This window comes from Crotalus tigris, unplaced genomic scaffold, assembly GCF_016545835.1.
Source record: "Crotalus tigris isolate CLP2741 ecotype Arizona unplaced genomic scaffold, ASM1654583v1 scf7180000017678.2327064, whole genome shotgun sequence".
Classification (NCBI taxonomy): domain Eukaryota; kingdom Metazoa; phylum Chordata; class Lepidosauria; order Squamata; family Viperidae; genus Crotalus; species Crotalus tigris.
This window is the reverse complement of record NW_024096561.1, coordinates 1,514,373-1,530,686: the sequence shown is the minus strand read 5'-3', so window position 1 is coordinate 1,530,686 and position 16,314 is coordinate 1,514,373.

Here is a 16,314-nt window from a genome sequence, read left to right as displayed (position 1 = left end):
TTGACAAAAATCAAGCAGTTAAAAAAAAATCAAAACACTGAAACAAATCACATCTGGGGCAGTATGTGTCTCCAAAACAATATGGATTTGAGGAACTTCTTCTTGACCCCATGTTTGTTTTAGAGAAAAGAAATCCAAGTGGCAGATATGGACAACCTTGGGTGCTACCAGGAGCCTCTACTCCCCGATGTGACCTTTACATCTCAGATGGGACTCCCAGTTATGGAGGGGGTTGGGGCCATGGGGGTTAGAAACTAACCTCATAGAGCTTTGACAACCCAGTTGTTTTTTACAGACAAATTAGAGAAGCACCATCTTTTTCTCTGCCTTCATTAACCATGCGACTATGCTGCAGTAATTGTATTAAAAATTGTAAAGTTAGCTGTAGTAGTCATTAAGATGACTGATTTTTCAAGGATATGTATGATACACATTTTAAAGGTTAAACTATTCCTAGTTGCAATGCTACTTTCAAACATATTTCAAAGGTATGTATTTTAGATTCTTGCACACCTTCCTACGATGCTCAATAATACTAGAAAATTTGTCACATGGCTGAAACAAAAGATGCTGCTCATTCCCACATTAACCAAGTACTTGCTAGTAAATGCACTCCATGCAGTCCATCTTCTCTGAAGGGACAGTACAGGATGGAAGTGTCTTCAACAAATCAAGATCTTCTCTCTTGAAATTTTTCTGGAGTGGATATGTGGCCTTGTAATGATGGCTCTTAATATTATCTGAATCACCTCTCAGAAACAAAGGAAGCAATCTACCAAGGGAATATTTGGTTCACTTGTCATGGAAATGACAAGCTCAGAAGCATATCAAGAGAAGGGCTCTGTGCCAAAAATGACAGATGATGATGCCTTTGGTTGCTCATTGCATGGAGAACTGTCATTTCCACTTCACCAAGCTTGGGTAAGGGCACATTGGGTTGCAGCTAAATCCACCGAACATCAAGTCCATTTAAGAGTTTCAAACATTCATCAGTTGTAGTGTATGTCTTTACAATGTTATATTTTAGCTGGAACAAACCCGAACTTTTCAAAAAGGCAACAATATAATCTGATGGAGTTTATTTATCATTTACAGCCAATGATCCTAACAGGGAAGTCCTAGTTCAGATTTTAAAGTGTCATAAGGAAATACAGATGGGATTCCTTCTGTAAACTCACTCAACACAGCATAAGCAGTATAAAAGAAAGTTGACAGACAGAAATGCTCTGTCTGTAAACAACTGGATGAAAAGATTAGCAAAAAGCTGCAGCTGAGGTCCAACAGGGAAGGGCAATGAGTATGAGAAGGGAATGGCTCTCAGCATTCATTGGTCTGCACAAAGTAGAAAACTTCAGCATTCACAGGGAGCAGAGAAGCCAATCTAGACAAACAGGATGTTGTATTGGTTGAGCAGGGATGAAGGAAGCTTGTTTTCTTCTACAGAAGCAATATGAACATAGCTGAGTTCATGTGCAGAGTGCTACCTAATCACCTTCTTTAGTATCCTCTCTTAAGGCTGCTGAATCTCATCAGCCTGAAGATAAAGCTAATTTTGAATTAATTTCATACAATGGCAGCAATAAATAGAACATTCTGATGGAGCTTTCAGTTTCTCTTTATTTTTTATTGTTCGTTTTCACAAAAACCCCTACATCTTATCCTCACTTGGCTGATCTCTGGATGGATGCATGGATGGATTGAGTTACATGACATGACATTATGTCCTTGCTCCACTAGTAAAATCCAGGACATACATACTCGCTCATACTTTGTGGAATAAAGGCTTCACATTTTGGGTACAAATAATTCCTGATTGTCTACCCTCCAGTAATGTCCTCAATAATAAGAATCTATAAGGTCCTTGTTCATTGATCAACAGATTAATAGACAGTTTAGTCTATCCCATTTTCAAGAGCCAACTTTGTACATGTATCTGTTGATTCTGGATGTCTGATTAAAGGTCATCTGAATAGGACAGCAACATACTGTCAGTGAACAGATTATAAATAGTAATGTTTACAACTGAAGAGAATAACAATATAATGTTCTTGCTTATTACAGCTGTAAGACAAAACTTAATGAAGAAAAGCTAAATTTCATAGGAAGAGGCTATACTAAGACAGGGCATAGAGTTTTTATTTGCAGATAGTCCTCTAAAGCTCTAATTTATTACAAAACCATTATTCTGAAGTGATGTATTTTTTAAACTGAAATTGACCCAATATTTTAAGGAAAATTTGATTTTGAAATGCAACTTCCCCACACTGTTTCATTGTAATTTATTAATTTGGTCTAAGTCCCATTAATTTCAAAAGAACTTACAGTGTTTGTGATCAGAAACATATTAGATTACATTATTAATCTTTGTATTAAAGGGATGGTATGCGTTCAAAGTGTTTCACTCTTAGTAGTAAATGTAAAAAGTGATTATTTACTACTGATTGGGGACAGAAAGATCACTTTTTTCCCATTGGCTGTTGGGGTACGCAGTGAAGAGATACTGCTAAAATCTTAGCTTTGTGCAGTAAGGTGTGTTCCAGCACTGAATTACACACACACCAGGTCTCCTGCCTTGCTTCCTCCTTTTGGCACTCGGCTGAACTTTCATGGTGATCTCGTAGCCGTTCACCTTCACCTCTTCATCTTAACGGAAGAACAAAAATAGAAGAATAAAAATGAGTTTTTAAGGGAAAAAATGTGCAAAATCCTGAGTAATTGAAAAAAGCTTAGGAATGAAGAATGAAGAGAAATTAGACATAAGAAAAGATTTGAGAGTGTTATAAATGATATAAAAAAAGTATGAGAACAAGTAGAAACTGGTTGGAATTAAGTGATAAACTTTTTAGGCAATGATCCACTTCATTAACTCACATCGGTTACTGAGTCCCATTTCCTCAAGTGGATGGTTGGCCAAAAAAGTTTATGGCATTTGACTTTTTTTAAAAAAAATAATGTCAACAAGTTTCATTTCAACAGACTATATTTGTCTCTGGCTGGGACAGAGAGCCCCCTAGTGGATAATTATAGAATTAAAGAATTAAATTATAGAATGACAAAAGCAATTTCACACCTAATTCTTTTTTGATCTGCTTTTCATAATTCACAAATCTCTAAAGCAAACAAAATGAACAGTGTTTCTTGTCTGGACAATTTCCAAATTGCTACTGAATGTTTTTCATATGTGTGTGTGCATTTGTGTGTTATATAAAAAAAGCACTGAAATATTTACCGTACTTAATGGAGCACTGTTAAAAAAAAGCATCCTATTTCTTTTTGCGTTTACTGAATTCTTATAATTTTAGGGTGCTCCCTGGGATCACATATTGGTCAATACACCTATGGATATCTGTGACTATTGCAGCTCTGTCTTAATACGTGTCAGAACTGTCCTTCATTCTGTTGATTTCGGGATATTACGTAAAACCAATTTACCAAGTCAGTTGGCAAAAGACCAGTTGTTGAATATACATCATGTATTCAAACAAGCTTAGAAGGCCATCCACCGGCTGCCGATTCCCTGCCATCACTGCTTCTTTTTCCTCCACAATCCTCCTGCTGCCTCTGCTTCCCTCTCCATCAAGACTTTCTCCGCAACTCATGCACCTTTATTGGAGACTGAAGCATTCTATATGTAAGACAAGACATTCCCAAGACCAGGAGTTTGACCTAAGCAATGACAAGTGAAGCAGATTTTATAATTATAGCCTCAAAGAAGATATTTTTACAGGAAATAGTTTATAGAGATGGGCTAAGCTTGATACCTAGCTAGTTACCAGCTGGATGGAATTCATGCATGCACACCTAAGAAGAAAGACAGAAGAAAGTGAACTCAGATTAGCAATCTATCAGATAAAGAGCTTGCAGGCAGATATTCAAAGAAGAGTAAATCCCTAACTCTCCATCAACATCCTGTGGCCTCCTTGTGACTAGTAGGTCACGAAATACTGAAGAGTTCACTGCCACAGACTTGAACTTCCAGCAACTTTAAAGTCAGCTAGTTCTAAAATAAAATCTTGACCATTTCTTCAGTAGTAGTAACTTCTACACCAGTGGTTCTCAACCTGTGGGTCGGGACACCATTTGGGGTTGAACGACCATTTCACGGGGGTCACCAAACAACGCAGTCCGCCATTTTTTTCCCCTTTTCCTTAGCTGTGCTACTCCCTTTTATTCTATTGGCTTTTGAAAGCCGATAGAATAGACTCTCTCGAATAGAATCTAATTCTATTGGCTTTCAAAAGCCAATAGGAATTGTGCAGGCTGTCTCTGCCCTGCTGAGCCCGCCAAAAGTCCCATTCTGAAAACGGTGCTGCACCAGTTGAGTAGTCCTCGACTTACGACCGGTTGAGTAGTCCTCGACTTACGACCAGTTGGGGGGTCGCGGCATTAAAAAGGTTGAGAACCACTGTTCTACACTCTTCTAACATCATCCAGCCATTGGGGAAACAGCATTACTATAATATTTACAAAGCTATGCTGGATATTCTAAAATATTACAAATCACTAATGAGGAGATTAAAATCTAAGCAGAGGACAAATAAGCTAATTAGTTCCTACGTTTGAAAATTTTCATCCAGTCAAGATGGATAAACAACACAGTGAGATTTTCACTGGTCCTGAATTCTCAAAGGTAGCATCTGACTGATCTTTGATCTTGGACAATTTTTTTTAAAGTGGTGTGCTGCTGTGGCAGCTTATAATGATGGCTAGGCAAAGCAATACATATTCAATTCTGGTCTTCATGAGTTGCTGAAGACTTCCTAAACAGGGAACATCTAACTTTAATTGATCAGGATAGGTGAACTCCATGCACCAGCCAGGTGTTCCTCTAACATGTGAAATATATTGTTTCAGATATGATATTGTGGAGGGTAGATTTGGGTGGAAGTGACCTACAGATGCACCAGACATAATCCCTTCAATGTGACTTGTATCTTAAATAACAATAATAACAAGCTTTTCAGATATTGTACTGTATTTTCCTCTTTAAAAGAAAAATATATATAACCTCCCCATACTCTTCCCCCAAACTCATATTTTTCTGCTCTTCCTTTTTATATATTAAAATATGTAATTCACATTTGCACCTCAGAATGGGTTCAAATATTTTCTTCATGAAGGCAATTCCTATGCTGATAGAAATTAAAGAAACATAGTGGTAAAACAGATTAAAGATCAAAATTGAGCGCATATAAAGAGAATTTATAATGTTTTAATAGAATTGGATTCGGAAATGGAGTTAGTTAAAGATTGTATGGTAAAATGGGCTCAAAATATTCAAAAACCGATTCCATTGGATATATGGGACGTAATTTGGATTAGAAATGTAAAATTTACCCAGGCCCAAAATTTAAGAGAAAATTTTTACAAAATGTTTTATAGATGGCATCTGGATCCTAAAAAGTTGTCTTGTATGTATCCTAATTTACAGCCCAAATGTTGGAGATGTGGTAGCTTGGAAGCTACTTATTTTCATATCTGGTGGACTTGTAGAAATATAAAAGCTTTTTCTGGATTAAGATTTGGTAGAACATTCAAAAGATTTTCAGGAGAAGGATAAAGTTTACTCCACAATTATTTTTATTGGGTGTTATTGTAGATTGTGATACTAAAGAAACTAACTTGATGTTGAATTTGATAACAGCTGCAAGGTTATTGGTAGGGGACGCTTAAGGTGTCAAATTTAGCAGAAATGGCTAAGATTTCTGCTTATCTGAAGGATCACTCACAAGAAAGATACATTTTGGTCTGGAGAAGATGGATAGATTATATTCAGAATAATTATTGGACTAAAAATTTCTATCTAGTTTATGAGTAAATTTTAGAGTATTATTATTATTAATAGTTATTATAGTAAAATTTTATTAGTTTTATTATTTTTAGTATTAGTATTGTTTAACCATTTGGATACTGTATTGTTTAATAATTAGTATATTAACTTTTTTATATTATTATGTTTACTTTTAATTTGTTTATAATTATGTTAAAGGGGAGTTAAAGCGCATTATGGACTTGGTTATTTATATAGTTGGTTAATGTTATTTAGAGTATGATTATTATATTTTTAACCCTGTACTCAGCTCTGGGAAGTGGGGGAGGGAGAGGGGGGTTTAGGGTGGGTGGGCTTTGGGGCATATATTGTAACTTTTATAAAACTTTTCAATTAAAAAAAAAAGAAACATAGTAAAAAAAAACCAACTGTAAACTTCCTCATTATAAGTGAAGAGAACCACCTCTCCACCAGATTGTCATAAGGCTGTCATAAGGCTGCCATAGTTTATATAAAGATATAATGGTTCTAAACCAAAGATAGTTTAGCTACTAGAATTCTTGTAACTCTATCCTATTCACCTTAATAAATCTTGCTAAAAACTCTGAGAATCATTCTTAGAAAAGGCAATTGCTAAAAGTTTGATCTGATCGTCTAGAATAGTGGTTCTCAACCTTTTTAATGCCGCGACCCCCAACCAGTCGTAAGTCGAGGACTTTCCCTGCCCGGGAGTGCCGTGCATGCATGGTGCTGCCCCCTGCACCGGCCGAGGCATAGCTGGCAAGCGGCAGAGACGGTGCAGGCCGACCACCGGCAGGGCCACCAACTGGCCCAGCCCAAGGGAGGTAAGGCACCCGCTGGGCCCCACGCATGCCAGCAACCCTCCCTGCGCCCGCCGGCCTCCCACCTCCCACCCCTGGCCCTCTTTTACTTACATTTTTAGTAGTTGCTCAGCAGGGAGGGGTGGAAACTTCCAGACAGCTCGCCTTCGCTGCAGACAACTTGCAGCATCGTTTGCAGAATGGGACTTTTGGCGGGCTCAGCAGGGCAGAGACAGCCTGGACAATTCCTATTGGCTTTTGAAAGCCAATAGAATTAGACTCTATTCAAGAGAGTCTATTCTATTGGCTTTCAAAAGCCAATAGAATAAAAGGGAGTAGCATAGCTAAGGAAAAGGGGGGAAAATGGCGGACTGCGTTGTTTGGCGACCCCCGTGAAATGGTCGTTCGACCCCAAATGGGGTCCCAGCCCACAGGTTGAGAACCGCTGGTCTAGAATATCATAGGTGTCAAACTCGCCATGTCACGTGACGTGTCGCGATGTATCACAACTTTTTTGCATTGCCGGAGCTGGGGTGAGCACAGTCTCCATATGATGCAACTGGCCCGCATGCCGGCAGTTTGACACCCTGGTCTAGATCTTTGCAGCCCAGAATTGAGCAAAATTAATTGATTGATTGGAATAGGAAAAAGAAGCATTTTGCATAGCAATATTTTGCCATACAGGAACTTAACTTGTAATAATTATTATTGTATTTCACATTTCAGTAGAAAACCTCCAAGATCAAACTGTGTAGGTATTTAAAAATAATAAACTACTAACCAACACACTGAATGTTATGCAAAGACTGAAAGAAATAATTTGTGTTAGATTAACACATTTTTCTTTAACAAAAAGAACATACTGTTAAAAACAAACAAAATTAATGTCAAGAAACTACAGCTGATTAATTTCTCCCTTCAAGAGATTAACATTGTAGTATTCTTTTGTAGGAAAAGGGGGCAGACCTGTATTCCTTTTATTCATAAAAATAATCTACTGCATAAAAGGAATAGAACATAAGCAACTCTTTTGTTCTCCTTTAATTTAGTGGAAATAGACCACTTACTAAAAGCTGCAAAACAATAGTGAGACCAAGAAAATGCCATTTGATGGGAGGTTTGAGATACCTGATATATGATATGATACACAGCAAGCAATCTCACAAAACCTCTGTAGGAAGGTTATTAAATTATTGTTTTTTGGTGAGGTTTCTGCAATTTAGAATGATAATCAGCAGGTGGCAGTACCTTCCTCTTCTATTGATTCCACTTTTTCTCCAGAATTCAGGATCAGAATCTCTTAACTGGAAGTTTTCAAGTGTGTAATCAACAGAGTTGCAACTGCAAATGACAGCAATCTGGAATAAAATCATTAACAAAAAGGGCAGAATAAGGACCCAACTACAAGTTACTTGAAATGCATCATATGCAACAAAGGATTTGTTTATTTTTTTTGTTTAATACTTAGTGCAAAGTTAGTCTTAATTGGACTACAAGATGCAGGGAAAGAAACTTTACGTTTTCCCTTCTCTGCCAAAATCCCAGGAAAATGCTATTTTTAAAAAAGGTTGTAGAAAGGATATCATGGTGCATCTTTTCACTGCTTCGTATAAAAAGGGGTAACTATGAAAAGTAATCCAACACTGAATCCAGAAATAATGTAAAACATTGACTCAATTTAAACTTTGCATTTTTTTTACTTAAATTGATATTTCACATTGCATAAGTTATTTTTAAAGGCTTTTTACAACCATCAGATTGAAGGTTTGTATATATTGCATACATTATATATTAAGTATATATTAAGCATTCACAGAGCAACATGTGCTGCAAAGAATGCTTGGGGGTCTACTAAATATTTTAGCCAGCTTACCTTTTCTCATGAAAAAAAAAAAGATATGAGAAGGGGAGGCAGACACAGCATCTCTTTTTCACTTACTCCTTCAGAGTAGGAACTTTAAATTCCCACCAGCTATCCCAGGAGATTAGACCAGATGCTAGTACTACTACATATCTTGTGTAGATACTAGGAATAATTAAATTAGTTATATATTGCTCTTGTTGTAGCAATATCCATGAAGAACGAATAATTATTACACAAATCTCCTTCTTTCAGATATGAAACTACCCATGTTGGTATAGTAGCTAAATCTTATATTACCACAATTAAAAAAAAGACAAGTAAGGCAAGTCAGCTACTTACTTGTCCAATAGGGAGGAAGCAATGAAGTCCTGCTGGTATTCTTTTGCTACAAAGAATGGCGGTACATTACATTCCTGGGAAAAAGCAGGAAGGCCCTTGATGAATCAGAAGAGTGATTTCTGATCAGGGTCACATTTAAGGGCACCCGGCAACTGGCCCCCATTTAGGATAGTTTACAGCATCCTGTCGTTGTGGGACCATCCCAATTTTTGCCAGAAATCAGTGTTTATTTCTGGTTTCTGGCTAAAATGCCCATTGTGGACAATGGATTATCTTAACAATCACTGCAAAAACGGATGTCAAAGCAGTCACAGTCACATGGTGACCCACTTAATGACTGGCAAAACTTACCCCTATAATTCTGGGCTCAATTACAGTCGTAAATTGAGGACGATCAGTATTTTTCCTCTTTTAATCCTATTTAAGAGCATTATTCAGAGTTGGCAAAAACTGGAGTGGCATATAAGCCTAGTTAAATAAATAAATGACATAAATTCATGCTAATGATGTAAATTCACACTTTAGGAATACAGTAGTTGATCCTTTCATTTCTTGAGGTTTTATTACATTGTACTGAGCGTTATGTCTCTGATTTTTAACCTAGGAGCAGACAAACTTGTGATTTTTATAAGCCTCCTTCACTTCTAAGATATATAGAAGCAAACAGAAAAAATGCAGTGAAGTATGCAGAACCATATAATATTTTTAATCATAAAATACAATATGTTTCTATAATAAATTAAAGTAATTTCTGCGCTTTTATACATATAACACAATATTCATCAACATAATATAAAATATGGTCCTGTTCAAGTTTATCCCTATCATAGTAAATTATCCATTGACAGTAAATGTGTTGAGAACTGCAGCTGTTAAAACGTTATACTTCAAGCTGTTCATGTCTACTCAGAAAGGGTTTCCAAAGGCAAAATTGAAGCTTCAGTCAAATGCTGATCATTACTTTTAAAGTCCAACATACAGTAGTTTAGGGCTTGGGCACCTAAGAGGCTATCTTTCCCAGAGTTAAAAAGCACTTATTATGGGCCTCCTGCAGAACAACTTACTCTGTGAAGCAAAAATGGCCCATACTTTAGAACATTGAATAATAGACTTGGAAGGGACCTTGGCGTTCTTCTAATCCATGGGTAGTCAACCTTGGCTCTTTTATGACTCGTGGACTTCAATTCCCAGAATTCCTGAGCCAGCTTAGCTGGCTCAGGAATTCTGGGAGTTGAAGTCCACGAGTCATAAAAGAGCCAAGGTTGACTACCCCTGTTCTAATCCAATCTCCTGCTTAAGCAGGCAGCCCTATATCGTTCCAGACAAATGACTGTCCAGTCTTTTCTTGAAAACCTCCAGAGGTGCAGCCCCTACAACATCCAGAAGTAAGTATTCCACCGATTAATTGTTCTCAATCAAGAAATTTCTTCTTAGAGAAATACTATACAAAATACTATCTTGTGCTGAAATGGACAGGCTTACGATGGAAATGAAGGATAAAAGTGGATCTGAATAGTATGAAATCTGGGATAAATTTTACTATTGGTGGGAGTCGAGGAGGACTGTTGGGGTTATAGATTAGTGTCAATATGGAAATGTATATAATTTTAGGCTAGCAAATAGAGAAATGAATTAAGTATTGTGTAAAAAACCCATATGTATCTATAGAGATAAAGAACTAAATGTAAGAAGAGAAATAACTTGACAGAAAGGTTTATATTGGAATGTTACGTCATGTCCAATGTTTTCTTTTTTAACTGTATTGTAAGTAAAAAAGTTTTTAAAAATTAAAAAAAAAGAAAAGAAATTTATTCTTAGTTCTAGATTGGATTTCTCTTTAATGGTCTTTCACCTATTACTTCATCTCCTGCCCTCAAGTACTTTTGGAGAATAGGTAAAGCCCCTCTTCTGTGTGACTGTGGACTTTTGGAAACTGATCAAAACCTGCTTTTCCCAGAAGGCCTTGGGGACTGACTCCAAATCAGATTTATTAAAAAGCGGGACTAATTTTTCCATTTAATACAAAAACAAAAGAAAAGGGAGAAGAAAATTTTCATTACAGCATTGTAGGTGGACTGGATGGGAGATGGCAGCAGGAATGTGGACTCCATGGAACATTGGCCCAAGGTCAGGAGTCCTGCAGACTCTTCATGGCTGATTGCTGGACCCAGTTGGCTAAAGCATTTCCTCCAACCATGTTCTCATGCTAGGCTATGCTATTGAACTGGCACAGTTCCAAGGACAAACGTGGTTGGTCTCCTCTTCTGCCCAATGATACATTTGGGTGAAAGATTTCTAGGTCAGAGAATATTGAGCTTTAAGCCTCAATATTCCTTCTTTAGGAGAAGAATATTGAATTCCTGCGTTCTGTACAAACTGCCATAGTTTATTTCATCTGTTCTACAATCAGAAAGTATAAGATGAACAAAGAAGTCTCTGGAATGTAAACTCAGTTCTTATATCAATGGAACAGGAACTCGGAGATAAAATATAGAATATTTTATGGAAACAGAAACTATTAAGAGCCCTCTCTGGAAGAACTAGAGCGAATTCACAGAACTTAATACATCAGTGGTAGCATGCCTAAATTCTTTTAGCAAAAAAAATGTGAAGATTGTATTTGTAAACTTCTGCAAGAAATATGATCCTGGAACAATCCAACTGGCCATTGGATTGGATTGGGAATCAGTTTTTAGGGAATTAAATAACATCTCTAGACCACCAGGTTTAGCAATATCAGAACTTTGTCCTTTATCATAAAAGAGAAAATGAAAAATAAAGATGGGATGAAATTGGTATCTATAGCTCCCAAACGAAAAGAGACTAGTATACTAACCTGAGGCCTTTAATAGCCCAAATTGTTAGAAATAGGAACATCAGCTTTAATTCAGTCAGGAAATATTTTATTCCCTTTGCCAAAAATTCAGTAAGAAAAAAATTAAAAAACTGATTAAGGCGGGAGAAAGAAACCTGTTGCTTCTTTTTTCCCCTCATGAATTTAGAGACACAGAAAAGTGGCTAACAAAATACTTCTTCCAGTCTTAGTTAATACTGCCTTGCAATCTCTGCAACATGTATTTTGTAGCCTCTTTAAAATTATTTAAAAATGCTACCAGCATCTCTTGTGATGAGTTTATTTTATTCTAGTGAAGTGGGAGAAAGGGGTGCTATGTGCAACTCTGGTACAAGCCCTTATGATGTCATCGTATAAATCAGGGGTGGTCAACCTTGGCTCTTTTATGACTCGTGGACTTCAACTCCCAGAATTCCTGAGCCAGCTAAGCTGGCTCAGGAATTCTGGGAATTGAAGTCCACGAGTCATAAAAGAGCCAAGGTTGACTACCCCTGGTATAAATGACAGGAACTTTTTCTAGTGTGTTTCTCTTGTCATTCTGCCTTCTTAAAAGTACCAAATTGCTTCTTGTGCTCATAGTAGCACTGTGGCCAGCAGCCCAAATCAACAGCAACATTTTTTGAACAGTTACTTGTTTTGAAGCCTTCAAGGTGCAGCTTTGTCAGAACTGTTCCATATTCCAATGCAGCATCTGGAGAAAATGTCTAGGTAGGACTGGAAAACTGAATATGCAGGACAAGACATATAGCGGAAGGCATCACAATTTTCAATAAGGCCTGTATTTCTAGCAAGGAGAACTAATTTGGTTTCCTATATTGCAGGGCGGGTGGGTGGGGGTTCACAACAGAAAATAACTCCACCTTCTCTCAAGACCTTCCAAAAGGTACTTTTACTAGATTTGTATGGCAGCTGTATTTATTTAAATGTCAGTGATTAACTAATCAGCTGAAGGTCAACCCATCGAAAATCTTAAGGTGGATGATAGACCTACTAAAATTATTATATGCATGTCTGTGCATTTTTGATTGATGTTATTAAGAGAGAATTAGAGCAGAAGATCACAGAAATAATTACAGGACATATGGCATTTGGTACTGTATCCTTAAAACCTTTCTGTAACTCAGTGAAATTGAAACCCATGTGAAACTAAATTTATATTTTAATTTCTCTGCAATAAGATGCCATCTGTGGCCCATCCAGAAGTATCTTCCTCGCTGAAGATGCATTGGATATGTCTGTGTTTTCACAAGTTTGTTTTACCTTAGGCTTAGTGCAGCGGTTCTCAACCTGTGGGTCGCGACCCCATTTGGGGTCGAACGAACATTTCACGGGAGTCGCCAAACAACGCAGTCCGCCATTTTTTCCCCTTTTCCTTAGCTGTGCTACTCCCTCTTATTCTATTGGCTTTTGAAAGCCAATAGAATAGACTCTATTCAAGAGACTATTCTATTGACGTTTGAAAGCCAATAGAATAGACTCTCTTGAATAGAGTCTAATTCTATTGGCTTTCAAAAGCCAATAGGAATTGTCCAGGCTATCTCTGCCCTGCTGAGCCCACCAAAAGTCCGAGTCTGCAAATGGTGCTGCAAGTTGTCTGCAGCTAAGGCGAGCTTTCTGGACGTTTCCACCCCTCCCTGCTGAGCAACTACTAAATGTAAGTAAAAGAGGGCCAGGGGTGGGAGGTGGGAGGCCAGCGGGTGCAGGCAGGGTTGCTGGTGCACGTGGGGCCCGGCGGGTGCCTTACTTCTCTTGGGCTGGACCAGCTGGTGGCCTAGTGGGTGGTCGCCCTGCGCCCTCACTGCCATGTGCCATGGCCACCGAGGAGTGCCTGGGCCTGCCTGCCGCCGCACCGAATGTGCGGTGGCCAAGGTAAGGCTAGCGGGGCAGCGGCGGGCACAGGGAGGGTTGCTGGCGCGCATGGGGCCCGGCAGGTGGCTTACCTCCCTTGGGCTGGGCCAGCTGGTGGGCCAGCCTGTGGTCGGCCTGCGCTGTCACTGCCGCTTGCCAGCTATGCCTTGGCTGGCGCAGGGGGCAGCACCACGCATGTGCGGCGCTCCCGGGCCGAGGCGGTTGCTGAGTAACGGCCTGCGTGCACCCTTGGCCTGCCCAGTGTGCGCTCCAGCCACAGGAGAGGAGGCGGAGCGTGCGCGCCTCCTCCTGCCCCGCCCGCAGGGAAATACAGGTAGTCCTTGACTTACGACCACATGTTTGGGGGTCATGGCATTAGGAAGGTTGAGAACCACTGGCTTAGTGGATTTTAGGTGTAATAATCATAGGCATTCCCTAAGGTAGATTTTTTCTTCTTATTATTAATAATAATAATAAAGTTGGAAGGGACCTTGGAGGTCATCTAGTCCAACCCCCTGCTAGTCATCTAGTCCAACCCCCTGCTATACCATTTCAGACAAATGGCTGTCCAGTCTCTTCTTAAAACTTCCGTATTGGAACATTCACCACTTCTGGAGGCAGGTTGTTCCACTGGTTAACTGTTCTTACTGTCAGGAAGTTTCTCTTTAGTTCTAGGTTGCTTCTCTCCTTGCTTAGTTTCTACCTTTTGCTTCTTGTCCTTCCTTCTGGTGCTTTGGAGAATAGCTTGACTCCAGCATCTATTTTTATTCACTGCAGTTCTTTTATTGGCATGTTGGGTTTTTGAACACATAAACCACTCAAGTGGTGAGCAGCTAAAAGTACTTTTACAAAGAACAAATATGTTAATATTACAATATTATTTTTAATAATTTTAAGAAAACGCAGCTTCGGTGAAAATGGATTGTTTTTGCTTTGTCCAGACAAAACTCTTTCTCCTGACCCTGAACCACTTATTCTTAGTGCCTTAAGGCAGAGGTCCTCAATCTTGGCAACTTCCCTGTGTCCTTCTACTCTTATTTTCTCTTGCTTATTTATTTATTCCACGCCAAGACGTCCTCGGAGGGAAAAAGGAGTAAGGAGGAACATAAGGAAGTAGCAAGAAGTAAAGAAAAGCTGAGGTAAAATCCTAAGCACAGTCATGAGATCCTCACTTAGTAACTGCTTTGTTTAACAGCTGAGTTGCTGGTCCCAATTGCAGTTGCTAAACAAGGACGGGCTGTAATTCAGTATAGCACAGAACTATCTTTTCTTCCATAAGAGATAGTCTTATTGTTTATGTATTCCTTTTCCTACATTTCCTATAAGAAAATGGCACTTGCTTTCACATAAACTGTGTGTTAGTCCTGCATTAATAGTGTTTGTATAATGTAAGTGATTTTTAAATACACTTTTTTTTAAAAAAAACCACTATTGATGTGGAAATCTTTTTCTTTTTGCTGTTTTTTCTTATTTCTTGACTTTTACAGGAATTGAATTACCAGGGAAGTAATATCCTTAAGAACATAGAATTGTGGAATTTATGAGGGAGAAGGGAATGCTGATTGTGTTAGGTGCTTTGCAACTAATACACAAGGCCGTTTGAACAAGGATTTCCATTAAATTTACTGCAAACAGTTAAACCCCAATTTTACTTCCACAAAGAAGGACCAACACTTTACCAGAGATGTTTAGAGCAGGAAGCAAATAATCCTCCTGGAGACTGTAAAAATATATCACAAAACTCAGTAGTTGAAGTGCCTGAAAAGTTCTGCAGACCTTCCTGGGATACTTTTGAGCTTTAAACTCCAGGATGACTTCTCAAGAATTGCCTGCCTGGCCACGGCTGTGGATTAGAGAGCTTTCCATCCACTCCACTCTTGGGAAACCAACCTGTGGCTTGCTGGTCTCTCATCTTCCAATTCGCACAATAAAGTGGCCACGCTCCCCTCCTGGCCCTGCTCTCCAACACTCCTTGGGGAAAGGCAGAAGGTGACTCCATCTTTTCCTGGGTCACAAACAGAGGACCCCTTTGACTTTCCCTCTAAGCACTCTTCACGTGGCTTGACCATGACATCCTCCATCTCCTGCTTGCTGAATGATACGATTAGGTATCCCAGGAAGAGGATAAGTGGTGTCTTTCTCCCTCAAACGCATGTCTCGGCTGTCCTTCTGGGACGGTAAGGATCCCTCAAGATGGCTAAAGGACTTCATCCTTGGGCGTCCAGAGCTGGGATACAAATTTACCTCCACTCCAACCGCTGGTCAACTGAGAGGCATGCATGGGTCCCCCAAATCTGAATCCTTCCTGGGTCTGCTCTCCCCCCCCCCCTTCGGTCCTGACCAGTCCAAGCCGTTGGATTCTCCAGCAATTCTTCCCTTCACCGTCTCTCCTCGTGGGACGCCTCCGCCTCCCTCTTCCTTCGGCCTCTTCGGAGCAATCGCGAGGATCGGGGAGGGGGGGGAGGTTCCGGCCGGCGTAGCTGGCGGGAAGCGGCAGGAGACCCTCTGTATCTGCTGCAGCTAAAAGCGCAAAATTGGTGGCGTCTGAAAACGAGGCGCGGCGTCCGGGGGGGGGGCACTTTAAAAACGACGGAGAACTAGGCGCCCCCCCTTCTTTGCTCTCGGGATTGCATGCCCCCAACGAAGAAAACCTCTCCGGGCAAATGAATTGCCAGAGAAGATACGGAGCCCCTTTCTGGTGGGCACGCCCTACACAAGCGAGGCGGCTATGGGTGAGGTCGACGAATTTTAGTCTTCCCGAGAAGAATTGCGCCCCCTTCTCAGCCATTCCTTGGTCCTGTTTAGGGATCATGAGGAT